Genomic DNA, 23821 nt, shown 5'->3' with positions numbered 1-23821 from the left:
TCTCCTCTCCTCTCCTCTCCTCTCCTCTCCTCTCCTCTCCTCTCCTCTCCTCTCCTCTCCTCTCCTCTCCTCTCCTCTCCTCTCCTCTCCTCTCCTCTCCTCTCCTCTCCTCTCCTCTCCTCTCCTCTCCTCTCCTCTCCTCTCCATGGAATAGGAAATTCTGACCAGTCTATACTGATTGAAATAAACAAACAGAAGTACCTATAAAAAGGGTGTATTTGTGTAATAAATTCCAGAGCATTTCAGCCTGATTTTTGTAGAGTTAAGCTGTTTTCAGGCGTGTTAATCTCCAGAAACCTCTTGTCATGAAACACTATGAAAAATCTTCAGATTTGGGGACTGACTTTTAGCATTCAATGATAGGAAATCATTGAGGTGGCAGGAAGAAGGAGAGCAAGAGGGACGTGGTTACAAGGATGTGAGTTGCTCAGTCATGTTGCCCATTGGACAGCAAAAGCCGCCACTGCTTCTAGAAAACATTTTGGCAAATACCAATTTGCAGCACTGTTACAAAATATGTGCAATTCTTGTTATCCATGTATATATGTATGCAGGCTTATGAAACATTAATTGTCAGGTAGCATTTCTTCTGAGCTCTGTCACTGAACCAGGGCTCAAGAGATCTGGCTGTATGCCACTGGTTTACTGGGTGATGCTGGGCAAGCCCCTGCCTTCCCCTATTTTTCATTTTCCCCCTCTGTAAAAAAAGACCCTGACTCCCTGACTTTCTTTGCAATGTACAGATAGGAGTAACTGCCTATCGGTCTGATGGTTATTATTAGCAAATAGAAATAAGTGATAGAAGCAAATAAAACAGGGAAGGGGCATATGTCCCAAATAATTTCCACTGGTGACTGCTCCTGCTAAGCTTGGGGAGAGGCTGTTGCTCCGCAGTGTTTCTCCGTAACACCAGTACGAATAAGCAGGTGATTTCTGTGGCATCAGCCCTGAAATTGGAGGAGGAAAGTTACTGTTGTTACCTCCATAATGAGGCATATCACACTCAGGGTTAAAACTCCTGCCAATAGCAGGAAAGTTTTTGATCAAAGGTGTCAAACTTTGTGGCCTCACCTCCAAACCTCTTGGTAATCAGGCAGGAAACTGGAGAACATGTTATTGCAATTGAATTTCTGCCTGATCACCAAACAGCTCAGCAATTTTGTGAAAATTGCCCAGCCCTCCCACATGAAAAAAAAAAAATAATCCTCTCTAAGCATTAACAATTGTAAAGGTTCAGCAATTTTTAATATCCGGTAATTCGTTTTCTCTCTCTTTCTGCACTTTTCTCTCTCCACCATGCATCTCTGGACTGGAGCAGGGATGGCTGCTGAAGACACTTGACACCATATAATTCATCCAGAACAAAAGAGAGGGACAGCAAGGGAAGGCCAGGAGTTGGAGATGCCTGGAAAAGCCCTTTTTAAGGAAATGCTCAAACATTTAGAAGTGTCTTCTCTTGGGGGAGGGGGAAGTGGGGAAGGGAAAAGGAAAATACTTAGTTCTGGGCTCTCACACATGAATTTTGTGACAGAGACGAACAAAAGCAGGTGAAGGAATAGATGTAGTGAGAACAGAAAGCATATGGGTAAGGAGAGTCAGCACCTTTCTCACAAATCTTTTTCCCAGGGGAATGAGCTGCTGCTGATTTTGGCTGTCAGCAGTGTTGGGATTTACAAGGTGCTGCTGGGCTTTCTCATCCTAAGTCAAAGTGCGGGAGGCAACAGCATACCATCATCCTTGTCATGGCTTAATGAAAGGACTGGCTAATTGCCTGATGCAGGTATTTGTGAAAAAGTGTTTGCCTGCTTTATGGTTTGTGTTCTTTAAAGAAGCAAAGTGCTTACCTGACTTTCTTGGTAGTGGAGAATGGAGAAACTTGCATTACATCTTTTTTCTTCAGAAAAAAAGTGCTAAACAGAGTTGGGTCAGAACTGGCTATCGGGGTTCCCCTCCACTTCCCTCTGAGCTTATTTCAGCAGTGATATTTCTGTTCCTTTCAGACTGGACTAGCTAGCAAAATGTCTGCTGGGTTATTTTCACCGGTGAAGAAGTGGGTGCTGTGTATGTTTATTTATGAAGAATGACCATATTGCTGTGTTTTCCCAAGCACAGCTGAAAACAAGCAGATGAAAACAAGCAGCAGGAGGCAGTTTCTTTGCACATGGCACTGAGCCTCTTTCTGCCTGCAGAGCCTCTGCTTTTTAATTCCCCAGGAAGATTCTACTAACTCTCCCCTGGCGGTGTCTGGCGCTTCTTCCATGTCTCTCCTGACAGATCCTGGGGCTGTTCTGCCACTTCACTCTCAGATCAACCTCCCGCCCTTGTACTAACCATCACCTTCCTTGGAAATGCCTCTGCTTCCTCAGTGCCCCAGCTTATATGCAGTTGCATGCCTGGGAGGTGGTTTTCCCTGGTTTCAGTTATCACTAAGCACAGATAATTTAAGACTGATTACTTTTAGCCATGCTGGAAGGTGGCTTTCATGTACCACAGCCTCACTCAGGTGATAGGTGGAGTTCATCTCTGTTGAGAGATTTTTGGAGCCAAAAGTGGGAAGTGGTCTGCTGCTCCATGTGGCAAAGCGCACAGAATTTCACCTGCCTCCTGCATTGTCATGGTCAGTGTGGTTCCCTGGCTAATACTAAGCTAAACCGAATGATGTGTGAGTGTCCTGCTCTCTCATAACCTCAACTCCATAGCAAGAGCTTCTTCCCTTCCAATCACAGGAAGCCATGTGGACGGTGATGCAGACATAAGCTGAGCAGGTTGGTGCTGTAAGCAGGGATCAGGAGCTGGAGATCAGCTGCCTAGCCTCGGTCTACGCTCCTGGACATCTTGGTATAGCAATAATCAAGGTCTCTCCTAAGGTGTGACCCCTTTTCCAGTTCCTTGCTTCAGTCCATCGGAGCAGCTTTCTCAGGGGTGAAGGGTCCAGTCATATATTTCATGCCAATTCTCTATTTTACCTTGTCTTTCGTGTCAGCATTTTCTATTATGAAACCGAGGCAGCTTTCTTGTCCTGTAGCTGCTCTGTGAGTCCAGTCCTGTGTGCTTAAGTCTACTGGAGGGGGCCAAAGACAAATGAGAAAGGGCAGAGGATACATCAGTGACAGAAGACATCAGAGAGGGTGTGCTGCAAGGAAAGACAAAGTAGTTCAAAGTGCTCCGAGACGCTGAGGTGCCATGGAGAGGAGAGAGTAGGAGGTGACACACCAGACTCAGGCAACAGAAAGGCTCTAAAGTGTTTGAGTGTATTGAAGCAGAAATGATGTGCCAGTTGTTTTCAGTTTTCCAGATGTGAGAGGCATCATGAATTAATTCAGAGAATATACAAGCAAAAGATGTGAGTGTACTCTTGTGCTCTTGACCAGGTCGTGCCCCTTCCTCTCTTCATGCCTTTGTTTGGTTAAATCCTGAGCTTGTTGGGCTGGGACTGCTTTTCAGTATGTGCATACCCTCCACCTCACACACTGGGATCCTCCACAGAGTGCTGGTGAGAGAAATAACAGCTTGTGTTAAAGGGAAAATGGTCTGGGGAATGGCTGGGGCACAGCCGCAGGGTTAGCTGTGCTGTCCAGTGAGGCATGCAACAATATGCACCGAGTCTTTCACTGCCTCCATTTCCTTGAAAAGGAGAGGGAAAAAAAGCTCCCCAAAACCCATGAGGCACAAACGTGTTATTTTTCCCTTTTTGAAAACAAAGGGTCTTTTCAATTAGGCTGATTTGTCCCTGAGACAATCAATCTGAGGTTTATAAAAGCAAACACTTGAGTAATTAGTTCTATCCAGGAAGAATATTAACTCTGTTTATCTTTGTGTAATTAATCACTGACCCTGCCAGCTCTACAAAGCCTCCTTTGCACAGATGGGGCAGTGAAGGAGGTGAGCAGAGGGCAGGAGCAAGGCGAGTAACATGTGATATACAATGAGAGTGTGTCGGGATGCTGTAACATACATCTTCCCCCCACACACCTAAACAAGTGCCCAAGTGGAAAAAACATATTCCAGCCACAGAGCCATGGTGCTGTGAAAGGCTGCTACTTGAAGACACAATAAATAACGTTTTTGAATATAATTATTTGTATTAACCTTTTAGCTGTGGGGACATTCAGCTCTTCACTGTGGTTCATTTCCCTAATTGATAAAGGAATTGCTGTGTTTTCCATGCACTGCTGTAACCAGGGCCCCAGTAGCTGGCAGGTGAACTAGCGCTCAAATGCTTTAAGCCCGAGGAGTTTGCAGCCTCTGGGCTCTTGAACATTGCCAAGTGCCACCCCAGAGCTGGCTGTGTGTCAGTGCCTGGTGTTACAAGCTAGCTGTGGTTTACTCTGATCTCAGGTTGACAGTGAATGAAGCAACTTCAAGTCTCTTCCTCTATCCCTGACCTCCAGTTTAACTTTGAGGAAATGTTTGGATTTATTCAAGTGTTTTTCAACAGCATGAAACAAGATCAAGGTCTGTTTCCTTCTTCTCTTACACCTGGTATGATTGTACAGACCATCTTTCCTATGCTGCTTCAGTAAGATTTTTTATTGATTTCACAGTAGCAGCTGAAAACACTAGAATGAAATAAAAGGTGACAAATATGAAACACTGTAAACAAGCAATGAAGAAAAGTCAGGCAAAATGCAGCAGGTGCATGCAGCAGGCAGATGTGAAGATTAGCTATACGATGAACAGAACTGATGGGCATCTTGTCTTAACTCGGGTTAGAGAAGACCAGACTCCTTACTATAATAGTCTCAATTTCTGCCCACAGTCCCTTAGCACTTCTGTGTGTCCTGGATATAAAAATAGAAGGTGGGATGCAGCTCTCCAGACTCTTGACAGAGCACAGAGTGACAGGGGACTTGCTTTGTCTGCCGAGACCCTGGTAATCCTGCTCATGGCCATTCCTGTGGCTGATTACGTGCATGTAAAATGGATGTGTGAGGCTGCCTGGCAGGAGCAGGTGGGTCTTGCTCCTCCACACCTCCAAAATGGTTTTACACAGATTGACTCATACTGGCTTCTTTCACTAGCTAGGATTTACCAAAGGGCAGAAAGAGCTCATCCAGGCGGGCTGATTTCAAAAGAAATTAAGTCTGCTGAGCAAAGCACTGTGTTACCCACTGTTTCCATGAAAGTGAGACGTTTCAGCCCTTGTTTTCACCTGTGAGGTCCCAGAGTTTGTCTTATTGGCCCTAGCACATGGGACTCTGTGCACTCATCTCTCTCTTTCCATGTGTCCACAAGTGTGAAAGCAGGGGATGTTTTTGCACTGATCCCAGTGCTTCTTCTGGTAGGATTTTGCTGGGACATGCAAAACAGTGTTTTGCATGCAGATCGTTGCTGCAGTTTGTGAACAGCCCCAGGCCAAGGTTTTCCATTAAGGAAGAAAAAAGGGCCCTCCTCCATTCTCACCCCCTTTATGCTGAGCTACCTTGCTATCTCAGCCTCTTTTGGTTGCATCCAAAGAAGTTGAACTCCAGGTCAGAGGAAATCTGATCATCCTCTCCCACCTCTTACCCTGACTTGCTCTTCATTAAGGTGAGGTATAGCTTTACCTTCACAGGACACTCCTTTTGCTCTTTATCAGCCCTGCTGAACACTAAGCAGGTCACATATGGCCTCTGTCAGCTACACTGCAAATCTTTTGTACCTTTTAATGAAAACATTGCCAGTGTTTTCCTTCTGTCGCTGTTGGAACCCAGCCGCATCTCGGTGATAAATGGTGCCTATTGATAAAGGAATGCTTCAGCCAGACCCACGACTCTGCAAGGACACTGTGCCGATCTGAAACTGTAGCTAGGGGTTGTCTCCACCAGCCCTGGGGTGCAACAGGGGTTTCAGCTCCTCCCTGCAGGTGGGACAATAAAAAACCGTCTGCCACTTCTTTTTCCACCAGGCATCACGAAGGCTGAATTTCTGTATTAACTCACGTTGTTGTGATAGCTACTAAATTATGTGTATTATTTATAGACACTATTTATAATAGTGTCTATTATCAACTTCAAAACACAAGCTGAACAAATTTTTACAAAAATCTCTCAATCTTCAAATGTCAGAGAGCTTGTTTCAGTTTGATACTGGGCTGTACTTCAAAGACTCAGTGGAAGAATGAGGGTTTATGGAAATCCAGTGAACGGCACTGCATCCGTGTTACATGCAACCAGAGACCAAGATGAGAAAGACACTTAAGAACCTGGGGCCAATTTCTGTGCCTTCTTTCACATGAACCAACTGTTGTTCTGAGATGACAAACCTGAGCTCCTTCTGCTGATCCTTCTGAGCTCCTGCCTGGGTCAGATAGGTGGGGTCAGTGCATTTCTTGGTTTGGTAGTTTCTGTACAGTGTAGATACTGACATGATTTGAGGCTCACAGCTCTTTAGTGCTTTCCCGTGGTCCATCCCTAGGGCCCATGAGGAGACACTCATTCTCCCTCTGTTCACGAGGACCTTGAGAATGCCAGAGCAGACATTTACTCCTGTGTCCTTCTGGAGACATCCATGGCTGTGGAACTCAGACTGATCCAGCTTACAACCACCCTAACAAGAAGACACTTGCAATTATTATTATTATTTTTTTAGCTAGATCACCAAACAGGTTCAACTCCCCACACAGCTATGGTTGCTGGTGTTGAGACAAAAGGGGGAGCAGGCCTGTGTGGCCAGGAGCCGGAGAAAGGTGAGTGCTTGTGGCTTTCTTCGATGATCTTAGATCACTTTAAAGCAGCCATTAATCCTCTCCCTTTAAAGAGTCATGATTTCAGTGTTGGATAATCTCAGGTCAAGCCCAAGTGGCTGTCAAGATGGGTGGTCGTCACAATAAAATATAGGATATCAGGATGCAACTCAATTTAGCAAGTAATCTGCCAAAGTCAGTGACCCTGTAATTAATGTCTTAAGAGAAGGAAAAGAAAATCTTTCCTTACAGGAAGGGAAAGACATTTTAATGTCTTCAGGGGGTTACACAACCGAGCAGTGTTGTCTAAGAATGGTAGCTGGGGAAAGGAATCACTCTCAATTTCCAATTTCAATACTTCACTCACAGATGCATGAGATTTGAGAAGTCAGTGAGTGTTTCCTCCAAGTCAGCCTAACGATTGTGGGTTCAAGCACATTTTTTTCTGTTCAGTCTGAGTGGGCTTCTCTGACCTTACTGAGAATTTATCACAAGAGATCATATGGAGATACATCATCAGCCCTGGTTATTTTTCTTTTACATTTCCTTCTTCTGTTTCAAAAATACGATGACTTTTCCAAAGCCACTGTGGCTGTAAATCGAAATTCCAGCTGGACACTACCTTGGACACCCAGCCCTTCAGTGTTGAGTCTGCAGCCTTCTGTGTAAAGGGTTTCTGGGAGACACAGGAAAAATGGTGAAATAATGTACCTGTGTTTCTTTTCAAAGGAAGGCAGCTGAATAGGGGTCAGATTAACCTGGTAGTCGCATTTCTGCCTTTGGTTTAAAACAATTCTTGTGCTGATCGAGGCTTCCCCAGTAGACTTTCTGCCTGGGACACACACCATGTAGTTTGAAAGCATTCACTGGTGGAGAAAAGCAGTTTCCTTAGCTTGAATGTGTCTTGCACAACTGGCTCCAGGCTCTTCCAGGAAACAGGCACAGCTGGATCACAGTGGTCTGTGGATGAGTATCAGGCCCAAGGGAAGGAGGGGAGGTGGCAGGAGCAGGAGAAGAGGGTAAGCAGGACAGAGGCAGAAGGAGTTCCCTGGGGCTGCAGGTTGCTGTTTCTGCTGCCCAAAGGGGACTGACAGGATGGAAAGAGGAAACAAGGATGAGCAAGGTGCTTGTCTTCTCCATGAACCTCCACTCCAGGGCAGCAGGCCATTTCTGTAACATAACATCTGGTTATCCCCTGCTCAGCTGCAATTAGTTTCCTCATACGACGCCACCAAAGGGGCAGAGCACGCACAAGGCATTTATATGACCTACTTATTTCTCTCTTCTGTACATTAGATGCAAACCACCAGTTTTGGAGACTTAAGGTTCTTCACAAGACTGGGGAGGAACTTCACAGTTCTTTGTACTCTCCTGCACACAACCGACACAGGGCTAGGTATGAGTTGTTCACAAGTCTTTGAAACGTAGGCGCAGAAGTTCAGTAGAGATCTCCTTTAGGTGTCCCAGTTAGCTGATTAACCAACCGTATCACCTGTCCAGCATATAATCTCTGCAAATTATGAGATTTACCAGCACTTTTGCAGCCCTGGAAAGACACGACTGCAATAGCAGAAAACAGTGGGTTTTATTCAATGGTGGCCTTTGAGGCCACAATGATACTGTGCAAAGGGATAAGCTATTCCTCATTGGTAGTGAATTTTGGAAGATGAATAAAAAGGGTATTTGTCAAGTAGTTTAAGGAGACTGGGAGTCCACATCAGGGGAGGGAACACATGCTTATGAGAGGAGCTGTGGCTGTTCCCACAGAACAGAGAAAGAGATGAGAAAACCACTTCTTCCCCCAAGCTACTGTCCCATTACCCGTCTGTCTGTGCACAAACTGCTGTGTGACTGAAATGAATCTGACCTTCAGAAAGAAGAAGCAAAATGTTGCTTTTTATTCTACACACATTTACCCTTTGGGTAAATGCCTTGGTGGTCTGATACACACTGGCACAAAGGAGCCATTAATGGCATGGGGAGTCTCAAGGAAGCGGTGATGCCACCTAGGAAGGCACTGTGGTTGTAATTCTCCCAGAGGCTTTTTGCTTTCTTTCCCACCTGTCCCAGATCAAAGGCTTCAAGGAAAATGGATTTTAGGAGGTGTAGAGGTTACTGTTGTGAGCATATGCATGTGTGTTTTACTGCCATATCCCAGCAGTTGTGGAGCTCCAGTGAAAACCGGAGCTCTATTATTAATTCTCTTTTATCAGTTAGAAAGGACTAGGGCAGCGGGGTCAAGGGAACTGAAAGAGGCCTTGCAAGGCAAGCAAAAGAAAGCACTGAGGGGAAAGTAGCACTATCAGCTCTTGTGATGTGATAGCAACTTTCACCATCCTTGACCTCTTTCTGAAAACCTGTGCCTATCAGAGGTAAATAACTGTGTTCGAAAGCCTAGAAATTGGATTGGAGAGCAATTCAAAAGGTGTTTTAAAAGCACTGGGGGGAAAAGAGTCATTACATGTAAAAAGTGTAGGTAGATTGTAACGTCAGTTATATTTTTGAAACAATAAATTAGACCTGTGGTCATTAATGATACTAAAATGAAATTATACAAAGTGATCACAGGCTGAAATGGAGCAATCTAAGGATTCACAAAAATAAGCAAAGATGTTTGTGTACATGAGCTATCATCAGAAACTATGTATTATTTATATGTAACTATTGTCTGTAGAATGGTTTAGGCTTTGTCTTAGATAGAACACAATGTGTAATCTAAGATGAAGTGTACTCTCTTGTAAAACACATTGTTTAAGGCCATGTCCCTGACCATGAGACAGAGAGATGAGTTCTGACAGGGACTGAAGCACACAGGTGGTGGCCAGCATGAAGCTTTGCTGCCTGTGGTGTGGAGGGCGTAGATCAGCAGAGCTTCTAGGACACAATACCTTGTTTTCACCTTTAAATGCTAAAGAAAGGAGATGATAACTTGAAGTCATGATTGCAGTGGAGAAGAAAGAAGTGTATTGTGGCTTCAAACATGGCCAGAGCAGCCTTGCCTGGGGCCATCACCCTTTGCAGTGTAAAGAACGTGCCTGTGGAAAGCAGCAAGGTGTTGTTTATTTTCTTTTCTGCTTTCCAACAACAAAAAAAAAAAAAACAAACCAACAATTACAGAGCTAGCATAGTTTGGATGCTAGTTTACATCCAATGAGATTCTCATCCTCTGGTCTTACTTGTGTATTCACTTGAGCTGAAATCTTCATTACAGAAGGTCACCTGTGCAAGCATTTTCCCGCTGTGAAATGCTTCATTCCCTACACAGGCTTTTAGGATTACTGTTAGACTCGGTGCTTTCTCTGGGGGAGGAAGCGAGAGAGGAAGCTATCTGTTTACCCAGGTTTCTGCGAAATTGCTATAAACCTGTGACACGATGCAAGGCTTGCTGGCTCTACCTGCTGGCTAGAGGGGAAACCACACTCCCCTCACTAGGATGTCCTTAAAGCATTAACAAACCATTTCATGAGACAGTGGATTAGAGATAATAGAAGAAATCAAAAAGCAGCTGCTACCTGATCATTTTCGAGCTGTCAGGTATGCCAGCAGAGCAAGACTGATGGTGCAGAGCGGTGGGAATTGATAACATTTCTCTGCTTCCTGTCAGGCTCTCAATCACTGAGCAATGAGAAACATCAGCCTGGAAACCAGTCCCACTGCAGCAGTTTCGTCTGTGTGAAGATTAAAGCTCAGCCCACTGCGGTTCAGAAAACTGGGGATCAACTCCATTTCGCCTCAATCTCATTCTGGTCTAGGGCACTGCAAACCATGGGCTGCGAGGAAGGTTTTCATTGCTGAATTTTAGCTTTGTGCTCTGAGCTCTGATGGAAAAAATGAACAGCTACAAAAGCAAAAAGGGGCTTGTCTGTGGTTTAGCTGATCCCTTTTCATTTGGCGTATCGGCAGGAATGAAGTGAATGGCCTCTTCTCTTGGCTTTTTCTCCAAATGATTGCCTCCAAACAGCCATTCTTACACAACCAGTATTACAGTCTTGACATTGTAATTCTTTCCTGAACACATTTTCAAAGCTGACAGTAAAGAATGGCCTAAAGTTCGTAGCTGCCATCCCAGCCTGGCTCTTCACGTCAGCTTGAGCTCTCCTGTTCATATCTTGTCACAGGCAATCCAAGGTACGCCTCTCCAGGAGCCTTAGGGAGCTTGCAGGTCAAACCCAGAGATGAAAATCAGTGGGTTTCCTGTGGAAAAAATCCTCAGAAATCTTATCAGCCCAATAATGTTCATTTCCAGACATGTCTAATCCTGAGGGACTTGCCACTGGATTTACATCTGGATTGTATAAGTTTCACTGAAACACCTGCATTAGGCTCCCTCACCAGTCAGCGGAAAGATCAACGAGGTTGCGGAGTCCTCCTGGAGGTAGTCTGCTCTGCCAGAGGCTATGGCAGGAGCATAGGGTGATGAGTCTCTGAGCCTGGGCACCACAACAAAGGGCAGAAAATGACAAGGATACACTGGAGCCATAGCTTATAACTTTGCTTGAGCTATCAGGCTGGAACACAGCTCCAGTATTTCCGGAGCAAACCCCATGTAGTCTGGTTTTACCCCTCAAAGGAGCAGCTGAGCATCAGCACATGAAAGGCCTGTGTCTCTGGAGAAAGAAGAGGTCATTTTTAAAGCAGAACCACTCAGCAAGGGAAGAGTTTTCCCCAAACCCTGCCCCATATTTGCGAAACTTTGCTCCCACTGGGGTCAGGACTCATCAGTTAGATCACCCCAGGCAGCCTTTGAAAGCTTCTGCTATTCAAGAGATGTACCTATGGGATTTGCCTAGCACAGATCACAAAGTTTTTCTTTTTCTGTCTTACTTAATCCCTCAAACTTTTGTCCCCTGCACACTGACAGTGACTTGGAGGGCTGGTGTGCTCCCTGAGAGACGTGCTCTTCTCCCATAAGCAAGAAACTAGAAGTGGGAGTGCTCAGCTGGGCATTTATGGTTCCCTCTGGGTACAAACTGGATAGAGATATTGCAGCTGTGCTGTCCAGCTACAAAAAGTCTGGATCCCAAATTGCTCGCCCAAAATTTATTACCACCACCGAGCACAAAAAGCAAGTACATCAAAACCTCACAGATCGAAAATGATCTGTCCACTGTTCTGGTGGAGCTAAACCATGACATGGTCCTTTTGTTGTCATGTAGGGTGAATTCGGAGTGATTTTCTACTGGGAGATAAAATCTTTCTGTGGGGTTTCTAAAAGATGCTCTGAATCTTGGCTTTTTGGCTTTGCGAAAGAGCAACAGAGATGACTAGGAACAGTTGTTGACTCTTGAAAACATGCCTGCCATACTCATAGCGTGTTATGTGGCCTGAAAACTGGCAAAACACCCCTAGAATCTCTGCAAAGTCCAATTATATGCATGGGGGGGTGGGGGTGGAAATGCCTTCCAAAAGCTGCTTTGGACAAAATTATGTTAAAATGCCCTAAATAAGCATTATGCTCACAATATTTCTATTAAGACAAGGATCCCATTGTGCCCAGTACTGTCACAACACAACACGAGCTAAGATTACCCTTACCCCACAGAATTTATGTTCTTAAGCTGACAAAATAGGAAAATTTATTTTCGTCACTTTGCAGGTGGAAAAGAGTAAGTGATTGGCACAAGGTCACGCAGGAAGTCTATGAAAGAGGCAGAAACGTGGCCCGGTTTTGCTGAGCTGTATTCTGGAGCTGTTACCACAAAGCCATTCTTCCTCTTCCAAAGCTGAAATTGGTTCTGGCTGCAACAATTTCTCAATGAGGGGATTTAACCATCGTTTGGGTCTCCATCATGGGTGGGCGGAGCTGAGACAAACCTCACCATTAAGCCCATGATGGTGTTCATGGAATTGACCATGTGGATGTCCCTGATGCCCAGAAGAAATTCATTATGCAAATGAACCTCAAAATCAGGCCATCATCTCAAGTTAATAATGGAAAACAACTCTCCCTAAACTGCGTATCTAAAACATTTCCTCCAAGCAGCAGACTTTAAAATATATATGCACATATATACTTTTTATTTAATCGGTGTTGTATTTCTCTGACAGATTGGCCCAGAATGCAGAGGGAAGGGAGAAGCCACTGGAATGTGGTCTAAATTAATAGTGAATTGTGACACAATCCAGAGCACTCATAATAATCAAGTTAGTATGTTTTACATTTTCTCTCAATGTGTTTTGCATTTTTGCTGCATTGGGAAGGAGGTTTTAGATATTGAAACAACATAATGTTAAACTTAAAAAATGACAATTCAAACACTGTCTGCTTTAAATAGTTTATACCTTGATAGTCTAATGCTCTGTGCAATGTACACACGGCTTTGTTAGGGACCCCTCAAATAAATGTAGATTATTTATGGTTAATGGATGAGTGCTATTGTAGATTGAAAAAACTTCTGACTGCTGCCTGGCTAGCCACTCAACTGTTTTTTTCACACATGGGCAGTAACAAAACTGGAGTAAGGAAATGAATGAGCATTTGCTTCTATTGTTCCTGACCTTTACCTGGGACTTCTCCCAAGGCATGGAGGATGTGTCTCCATGGTCCTTGTGATCCTGTTTAGGGGTACTAGAGAGATACTGTTTCTGCCTTTCCCAGCACCACATCCCGCTTCCTTCTGTTTTCTCTTCCCATCTATGTTAAACATTACCCTACATTCATCTTACGACCTTGAGGAAAGGCTGTCACAAGGGTGTAGGCAGTAAGGTTATTGAGTGGGTCTGTTCTAGGAGTCAGGGAATTTGACTTTCAATTCTGCAGTAGAAGAGTGAGATTTGTTTCCTGTAACTTCAGTGTTTTAAAAAACAGGTATCTCGTTTAAGGTCATTGCACAATCTCTCTTCTGTTCATGTCAGCTATCCTGGACATACTGGGGTGAATCACAGCTCAGTGAGATTGTCCATAAATGGAAAAGTCCAGAAACCAAACTACCAACCTAATTACTACAATTAGGTTAGAGGAATCCTGCCATGAATTGTCCCATAATGAGAGACTCATCTTAGGCATCATTGCTAGCATAACTGTGAAACTCAGCTCAACGACAGGCAATCCAGGCTGACTGAGGTGGGGACAGCCCGAACCAGGGTCTTTGGGCAGGAAACGGTGGGCAGCAGCCATGGTCCTAAAGGTAACAACCCACAGTGCAGCGTCAGCACATGACTCTAGGTCCTTCTCCACTTTCGTTTGAAAATTCCTTGTGTTTGTCTTCTTTCATGTATTCAGTTTGGAAGTTCTCCATGGCAGCAGGATCCTCCTGTTCAGGGTTTATATGGTTACTTGGACCACAGAGTCACTTGAACTTTAATAAGGGTGGTTTCTCCTGGAATATTAATCTACATTCACATAAACACAAGCAGGCAAGTGTGGCATAGGAGGGAGAACAGCTTGATTTCTAGTCTGATTATGCATCAAGAGGTACATAATGTATCATCAAGTCAGTTCGACTATTGATTGACCTAAAGGAGTCTTGAGAAGCTAATACTTACTTTTACTCACTTCTCTTTTTGTAGAGGTAAACCAGTATTATATCTCACAACAGTGTCTTGAGAGCAACATGGCAAGTATATACATTTTTGTTTTGTTTAGGCAAAACAGCATTTAAAAGACTGCTAAAGGAGTTAGATCTTCTGTGCTGTTCTGTAATATGTATCTCCCTTTCTAGGACTGATAAATAACAAGCGATTCCTGTTGGGCTGATGATTAATTGTACATTTTAATGGCAATACCAGAAGGCACTTTTTTAGTATTCTTCTTTGCTTGTGTGTTGCTTGCTGACTCATCAGGTTTGATCTGTCTAATAATTGGCAATAGGTATATTAATTACGTCTCCTACTACATTGATTTCTAAGTCAGAATTCAAGATCACATTGATTGCATAAATGACAGATGTCTTAAGTCAATAAAAGATTCTTGGAGAAAGGAAGAAAATTGAAATAAATTGACACAGAGAAATGCCTCAATATGTGCATGACTTGGGTTAAAATAATTAAAAATCAGCTTGTGAATCATCTTTACTTAATTTTTGAAAGACTATTTACATCCTGTGGTGATGGCTTTGATGCCTAAATGAGATTCTCAGAATTAGACTGACACAGTTAAGCTTCTCCATTATGTGCAATAAACAGTCTTATTGTAAATTTGTTTTTTGTACTAGAACTGTGTAGTTTGAGCCCCCCAATCCGCATGCTGAATGCTGGCTATGTCTACAGCCAAACACAAACCTCAGTGCCAAAGAACTTCAAGCTAAACAGCAAGCTGGAAGGGCAAGAAGACTTGCCCAGTGTCACACAGCAAGTCTCTGGAGGAGTAGGGAATAGAGTAGTTGACAGTGGGGACCCATCTGATGATGGCCAGCTAATCAAACCAACACCCAACTAAGTTCACACCCTAATTAACATGCAACTCAAAGAGACCTGAAAACAATATTTAAGAGACGCTATTTGTCAATGTGCCTTGTTACATTAGCTCAAATAATTCAACACATTAAGAGGAAGAAAAAACCCTGTGAAAAATACAAGGTGATACAAGTTCTGACCACAATTCCCATCTTCTTCTCTAGAGTGCCAAAAAAACCCACAAAAAACCCGAAAAAACCAAGAAGGACTGATGTCACTACTTTCTTGTAGAAGAAAGAAGTCACTGTGTAAAGATCTTTTAGTCGAAGGTTGGAACATTTGAAAGCCTCTTTTTCCTAGGAATATTCTGAAATCAGTTTTCCTGATAAAGAAAGGACATCTCATTTATGCCCCTAACCCACTGACCTGGGTTTTCCTAGACTCACTGTTGCTCTGCTCTTCACACATCAGCTTTCTTAACAATTGACCAACACCTCTGCTTGCTGTAAAGGATACTCTTGGTCTACCACAAATTAACCCAAGAGGACACAATACAGGCACTGTAGCAAACACACAGTGTTTGTAACTCAAACTACCGCATGCCTTCCAGAAGCACCTTTGCTTATCTGTGATGCCCATCAAACAAACTCAACTTTATTGAGTCCCAGTAAGCTGGTTTGCAGTCAGGATTTACTTAATCCTTTTTGGTTTGATTTTGTAAGAAGTTCAACATATACAAAAAGCTCAATTATCCATAGTAGTAGCAGGTTAGTAGCAGTGGTAGCAGCCTAGTAGCAGGTTATTACCAAGAACAAAAACTGGGTTATTGTGATGGGGAGAGAATTAAAAAAAGACACAAATCCATCGTGTACATCTTCATTAGTTTTTCCAACTCACGGAAATATTTATTTCTTATTGAATACTCTTGCTAAGTAATTTCTTACTCACATCTAGTCACAAGAAAGAAATTTTTAACAAAATTTGTTACCTTCAGTCTGCTTATACCAACTATTCAGTGGTATTTGCACATGACTGTTTTTTTTATTTTGCACAGTATCCATTTCTGTTTTCTTATTAAATTCCTAATGCTTTCTGACTTCATAATGGCAGAATATGACTCATAAGAAGCAAGTAGGAGCAATTAACTATTGAAGTCCTAGCAACAGTTGTTACCTACAGTCTGGGCTTCGTGGTCCATCAAGAAGTGTCCAGACACTTTAAGCAAACAAGTAATATGATGCCACTCCTTGGAACAAAATACATTTGCCACTTGTATTCACAAAATACTGTCCCCAAATCAAAATATTATGGTACAATATTTTGGAACCTTTTTTTCAACATTATTGACTGATGTGATCCAAAATGACAAATTTTTTGTCTGAAAGAAGTGGAACGCAAACCATGCAAGTTCTGCATCGTGCCATATTATGAGGTTATGTGCTCTGTGGTCTAAGACCTTATGAAGACGCAAGCTAGAAACATATCCAGTGGTAAATGCATGCGGGAGAGAAAAGCTGTTTAAACCAGTGGACAGTGTTGGCATAGGAAAGAGGACTTGAAGAATATGATAAATACTGGCTGTCATTATAAACTGGCCATGAATAAGTTCAGGCTGAAACCTGGGAATAAGAGGTATTCAGTCTTGTAACACTGTACAACAAGAGGAGGGGAGGCAAAGAAGCAAATGTAAGAAAAAAAGTCCTGTGGCCAGTTTCAAGGTGGAACTTGATGAAGTTGTATTTTGGCTGTAGATCCAGGAGGTCCTTCCAGATCTATGTCATCTCTCAAAGGAGTACTCCACCAGCATGCAAAAAAGGTCAATAATGTGACACTCAGTTTTAACTAGGGAAATTGGGGGAACACAGAAAGCCAATCCCAGTTTATGGTGCTGTGCTTCTGGTATCTGTCATTGTTACGTTAAGATCACTGTCTACTGTCTCTTAGAGCATGTGTATGGAAGCTATCTTGATGTAAAAACAGTCCCAGCAGCAGATCTGGACAGTGGCAAGTTACTCCTGTGTATGTAAAATGTGGCTGGAAAACTGTATGTACACTTTGTTACCTGTCATAGCAGTTTATTTCTTTTCTTTTTCCTTTAAATCTATCATTTGACTCCTCTCAAATATCAGCCTTCAGATGCAGAAGGCACTTATGCAGGCAGGCTATTACTGTATCCACCCAGACCTCCACACTGATTGTGCAGATTATATAAACCTTTTGGTTACATTAGCACCTGAATATGATTTATGAGGGCAGATGGGAGATGGTGATTGACCTGCTTTCATGAAAGCAGCCTGTTTGCTGTGAAACAGCTCCCAGCATAAATCATTTTAGACATGCTTTTACACCAGGACTGAATAAACACTCACTTACCCCTGGTACCTGCTAATATGTTAACAAGTAATGTCCTCAAACAGCCGCATTATTTGATTACATCCGAGATTGGGGACTTTGTGCTGTTGCTTTCTCCGCCTGCCAGGATCTCACGAGCCCAGACACATTAGCTCACTTGAATGCAGAGAGAAAGTGGGAGTTTTATCAGCCTCCATTATCAACCCAGCATAACAAAATAGAGCATAAGGGCATTTATGATCTCATGGCTGAGGCATTATAACACAAATGTCTTAATCCCTGCAGCTCTCAACAGTGCTGTTGCCATGTCTTTGGGTCAGTAACATGGTGCAGGGTTAATTAAGAAAGAAATACAGTGGAAACAAGGGAAACTGGAGGAGTGCCTGCATCCCATTCCTGCCTGCGCTTGTGACCAGCGTGCTCTTGGCCCGTGGAAGATATGCTCTGCTGCTGCAATCTGTGCTACGTACCCCAAAGTGGACCATGGGTGTGGGTGATCCTGTGTCCCTCAAGACAGAGGAAGGTTATCACCCGGAGGAGAAGCAAAGGCATGCGCACACACACAGAAGACAGCTTTCATCTCAGGTGCAGGTGCCAGTTACTAGCTTTGCTGCCAATGGAATGCTGACCACCAGCTCAAGATGAACTTACCTAAACCACTGCATATCTGCAGGTAACCACCCCCATGTACATGCAAATATGAAGACAGACAATGAAACGGCCTGCACAAACCACAGTTATACAAAGTTATATCATTTTTCTACTTTCATGGCTCGAGAGTGTCAACATCAACAGCTGGACTCACTTAGTCTATATAATATCATTATTCTGATATGACTCTGACATGTTAACTGGCCTCACAAGACACTTTGGGACCAGACCTTTTGTTAGCATGAGGCTCTTTCAAGCATCAGTGTTTCTAGTTGTTTTTCTAGGCAATGAAGGATTTTGTAGAAAGGTCAGGAACTCGGCTTATAAAAAGTGAGAAAAAACAATCCATGAAATAAGAGAGGGAAACCTCACTCTGGGAGGTACGTGGGCTCTATGTCTAAAATATGGTGGAAACCACTTGTTGTTAGCATCAACCACCAGAAGCACCTTCAGTGATTTCCACAGTAAATGGCTGCCCCCTGAGATACTTTGTCAGCTCACCACCACAGCAGCTGTGACCTTACAAGGAGTTATTCACTACCCTTTCAGGGAAATCAATACATTTTTTGTAGTCCATTAAACGGCACTTCTGTTATCTTGGGCAAGGGAGAATGCAGACCTCCATACAGCACAGTCGGGAGCCCTCAGTGAAGGGGAAAGAGTGACCGAGCAGGTGCCTCCCTGTATTCAGGAGTGCAAGTGAGGAGCCAGACTTCATCTCGAAGCTGTACCTCCTACCAGTGTGGGCCTGAAGCTAACCCCACATAGAAACATCTCACCTCCAGGCTTTGGGGGCACCCCGGTACCTCAGAACCTGTCTTCCTAAAACACAGGGAAGAATCCATCTTGACATTAATATCTGGGCAGATATCAATGAACATTAAGTCAAGCTGATAGACACATGAGGATACAGGGTTGCTATGAAGAGAAAACCAGGCCTGTAATGTCAGGAAGTTGTCCCCATTTTCAACACAGTTATCTGAGCTCAGATGTTTAAGAAATCCATTTAAGTTATCAATAACCAAAAGCTTTAAACTTCTGTTTCCTCAGCTCTGGTGGAGCCGTGCCATGCTTTACAATAACATGTGGTTATCCCTTGTGAACCTTATATAGGTTTAACAGACTTCAGACCCTGACTCAGGAAAGCTTCCCACCATAGGAAAATGTCAGATGTACATATGATTCCCATTGTGGTGAAAGGGACATAAACACATCCTAGAAGTCAAACACAGGTTTGGATGTTTCACTGAATCAGGCCCTACATGCTTCACGAATACATTGAACTCCAGATACTCCTTTACCTAAAACTACATTCCCCCCCACCCCCCTTTTCTGAGAAAGGTTAGCAAAACTGATAAAGGTGAACACTGAACAGAGACTATTTTTATTTTATTAGGTTTACTTTGCACCTCACATTTATCATGGCTGTCCTAGCAGTGATGCTGTCCTAGCCATGATGTAATCTGCAATTAACTAGTCTCCTTTTGTCAGCCTGCATCATCAAAGCCTGTTTTTATGGAGTGTTAAGTCTAATATTTACAGTGTTAAATACTTGGACAATATTTAAATTGGTTTCATCACATACTATATTTAGTCGGAGTGATATTGTCTGGTTAACAGCAATGAAAACAATTCTGTTCTTTTGGGTTTTATATTTTGAGTGGGTATTAGGTAACTGGAAAATATGGTCATTATATTTGTCTAACATTTCTACAAGTTGTAACATGGCATTTCAATTTGGGCTTTAACTCATGAATTATCCATACGCAAAACTTTTGAGAAGTTTCCAGGTTCAACATCCAAACAAGCGCAGAGTTCAGTGACGTGTCTGAAAGGAAGGCAGTTTAATATTTATACACATATATAGAGAAGTATGAAGACATTTTTTAGGACCTTCTCTTTCCAGCAATGCTGCTGTTACACAAAGCTTGCTCCAAAGCTATTTTTAACGTCAAACAAAAATCACAATTAATGTGTGATCTAATCCCAGTCTCCCAGAGACAGACATTGCTAGATTTCTGGGTGTTGCTTCTTGGAGTTTTTATTTGTCTGAGTGATTCCTGTTTGTCTCCACTTGTAGCTTATGTGGGCAAGGTTGCCCATGCTCTCCTGAGTAATATTGTGCTTTGAACTAAAGGCCTGTAAGACATTGCAGCTGTGCTAAGCTCTCATCTCCAGCAGCAAGGAACTCCATCAAATGATGAAGATGTCTCCCTTCTTCAAAGTAGAGATCTTTCCTAGAGGTTTTTGCTAATGTTTATGCTTTAAAGCAACTGCTATAAAAACTTTTTTCCAACCTTTTACATTCTTTTATGTCTTTAGCTTTTCTTTCTTTTCCTAGTGTTGGTATTAAGACATTCCCATCTCAGCTATGTGATTTCTAGCTGACCCACTGTGTTAGTCATTCTTCTCCTGGATGATCACAGCCATGGTCTCTGGGCCAGAACAATACCTGTGCCATATGTCAGCTCTTGTCCACCAGAAATTTCTGTTCCAGAATCATCAATAGTTCTATGCAAGAGTCAGAATGCAAGGAGCATGGCACAGGGCAGAATTTTCTCCCGACTCTCAGAAAAGACTCTGCACACAAAGCCATGGCTTTGTTGAGCCAGGTCTCTATGCAGGGGATCCCACTAACAAGAAAGAGCTGTAATCCCTTCAGACAGCCCTTTGAACTGCCCAGGAGGTCTTTGACAAAGCCTGATATAGCTTCTGAAACACTGGAAACTTTTAATCATCCATTTTATTTGCTTTTAGCAGATAGAAATAAGAGATTCCTCAGAAATCTACAGTCAGGCTGCAGAAAAATAAGCACAAACTAAGTAATTTTGTTAGTTATCGTAGTAAATGAAAATTCGTATTTCTTCTTTTGATAAGTCGTAGGCTTTTGAGATTTGAAGTCTGCTTGTTTTTAAGACTTTTTAAAGAAGCCCAGTAAAGTCCATGTCTCTCTGTGGACTGCAGTGACTCCTTAGCACTGCAATGTGAGTTTGTTCATTGGACTTAAAATATATTTGTAGTAGGGAAACTTTGCTACTTCCCCTTCTGCTAAGCTTGTACCAGAGCCTTCACAGATTTTACAAAACTGTTGCTTGTTCATGGTGGGGTGGGCTAGGTGGGGATGAGGAAGGAAGATCCCACCTATGTGTGGTATTGCCATGACTTGGTGACCAAAGTCCACAGTGTGTGCTTTTAAAAAGAGCCTGGGTGTCACCTGCTGAAGCTCCAGCTTTCAGATTATCTAACAGAAAATAAAATTTATTAATCCAATAAATAAATGAGTAAAGCCATCAAACACCAAATAAAATATGCTTGAATTCATCATCTCTGGTAGGTCACTTGGGCAGGGCTGCAGTCTACCTTTGGCTCCCTCCCATTTTCTCACTAGCCAAGTATTCCTGAAGGAAGCACGTTGACCAAACAATCTTTGCTTTGGCTTGAGTGCAAATGTCAAATTGTCCAGGGCTAATAGAGCAGCTTGAGCATCCGAGTCCTTGAATAGTCACTTCCAGAGTGTGGAAAGCCTTGACAGTATTTATCTGCTTTCTTTGCTACATGCCTATGAACCATCCGCTCTTACAGACACCTGTGTAAGGCGTTTCCTTTTCTACAAAGGAAATAATGTGCTGAACACTTCTTCCACAAACACTGACCTTGTTGTTTAAAACATGCTTGAGACTCTTAGAAAGGGTTTGAGTGGACAAAGTTGAAATTTCTTATTGTTTTTCATTCTGCCCTTGCTTTTGCAGGTTTGACCTCAGTATTCAGTGCCTAGCAAATAGACTCTTCAACTACTGTTTGGAAATACCTGGTGAAAAAGTCACTGAATACTGTAGGTGTGGGAAGGATTAAGTCCTGGCAAACAATGTCTTTGCATCTCATTTCCTATTTTATACATGGTCTTGTGTAATTTTTGTGTAAATCCTCTTCTATAAATTACATAAAATACAGCATTTTCAAGCTTTCATTTAGTAAGTCTTTTGCACATTATTTTTTTAGGGAAAACCTGCTTCCCCAACAGTCTTCAGGACAATTTGTGAAACTTTCAAAAGATTGTTGTTTATACGAAACAAGAGTTTATGTCAGACTTTTCTAAAGGATTGGGCTGGTTTGGGAAAATGAAAGGGAAAGGTTTAGTCATATTCCTTAATGAAACTGTGTTTTAATTTAAAGATGTCATGAACTTTATGGCAGTCTTTATTTACTTTCACTTAGCCCCCAAAAAACAAGTATGACTTCCAGATTTGCTACAAAGCGAGTAAAAAAGCAGGAAATGTAAACCAAACTTTGATTAAGAGCCTGATTCTGCTGATTAAAATCAGTGGCCAAACACTCTCTGACTCCAGAGATCAGATTTGAACCTTTACTGCACTGGACCTGCTCCAAAACCCACTAAAGTCAATAGGAGTTTTTCTTTTGAGCCCAGTCACTGGGTTTCTGTCTGCCTTTTTCTCTCTTAAATTATAAATCATGAGGAGGAGTTTAATCTTGCAGTTTTTTAGTGCCAGTGTGACATTTATTATAACGTTGGCTGTTGACAAAGCACCCTGCATCCTGCATTTCCCTGCTAGCAATCACATGTCCATTCTAACTCACATGTTACTTTCTGTCAGGGATTTTATTTGTTCTCTGCTTATTGCCATCCACTTCTCCAGCCCTCCCTTTTCATCTGTCCATCACATTTGGCAGCAAGAAAAATGGATCTATTTTGCAATACCAATTTCAGTGCCACTTGCCAGTCCAAATAAGAGTTGTGTATCTAACACACCATACAGGGTCTCAGTTTCTGGATTTTGTCACAAGAGCTGTATTTGCTCAGCACCTTATTAACAGCGTGTGTTTGGGGTGAAAATTAAGCAAATGGAAAAAGGATGTCACAGCAAGGAGCTGTGTTGCAACACTTAGGTTATTATATTGCATTAAGTTAAACAAAGACTGTTTAGCCATGTTATGACTATGATTCTCGTTCATTCCATTCTCTTAAGAAAATGTATTTGAAAAGAGGCAACTTTGCTCAGTCAATTTCCCTTTGGTCAAAATGCTCCCAGGTGCCACTCTTGTGAATTTGACAGGAAAGAAAAAAAAAAAAATTGTTAAGGGGGAGTAGAGCTTGGGGAGGGTAGCAAGGGGGAGACTGCCATAACTCTGCTGATGCCAAGAATAAGAAAAATAATGGGAACCGCTACAGATCGGAAACTTTCTTTCGGTCATTTATCAAGCCCATATTATTTTCTCATCTTTCACTGTCTTTGGAGCGTGTGTGTCAGGTGAACAAAAAAAGTTACAAGAAATCTTGAACGGCACTCCACTTCCCCAGAAAATGTGCTGACCATCTATCGTGTGCCTGAGGTCAACCATGTAGCTTTTAAATTGGCTCTGGTTCCATAAATAACCCTTGGACAAGGCTGCCAGTCAGCTGAGGCGGCTTTGAATTTCTCATTCAAGGAAAGGGTGACATACAATTGCTCAGCACCAAACCTTTGACTGGCTCTTTCCCACATCTGGCCAATGACTTTGTTGACTAAATGGGAGCTGAGAGATTGTGGAAATTGGACTCTAAGTAGAAAACATTCCCACTTCTGCTCTGCCAGTCGTGTTGGTGGGGAAATAAAGCACTGTGACGCTTTTACCATATGTGGATTTCAGAATAATTTCAAAATCCCCTGTGCCTAGGTCTTAGCTTGCTGAACAATTCCCACCAACTACTGTTCCTGATTATGGTGGAAATGATGCAGGTGACTTTGATAAGATGAACTTCTTGGGTGACCTAATTTAAACACAGCTATTCTACCTTGCAAATGCCTAGACACTTTGTGGGCT

General features: G+C 42.7%; 1 protein-coding gene across 1 annotated transcript in view; it reads left to right on the top strand.

Moving 5' to 3' along the window:
- The first annotated feature begins 104 nt into the window (after nt 1-104).
- Nucleotides 105-23821, top strand: part of SLC5A9 (solute carrier family 5 member 9) — a 62952-nt gene continuing 39235 nt past the window's right edge. Inside the window, exon 1 of the mRNA XM_080407647.1 lies at nt 105-6667. The gene's annotated coding sequence lies outside the window, so the exon portion shown is untranslated. The remainder of the gene's footprint in view (nt 6668-23821) is intronic.

This window comes from Falco punctatus, assembly GCF_963210335.1.
Source record: "Falco punctatus genome assembly, chromosome: 11".
Classification (NCBI taxonomy): Eukaryota; Metazoa; Chordata; class Aves; order Falconiformes; family Falconidae; genus Falco; species Falco punctatus.
Note: the sequence above shows the minus strand (reverse complement) of the source record. Positions and strands in the feature narration are given on the sequence as shown.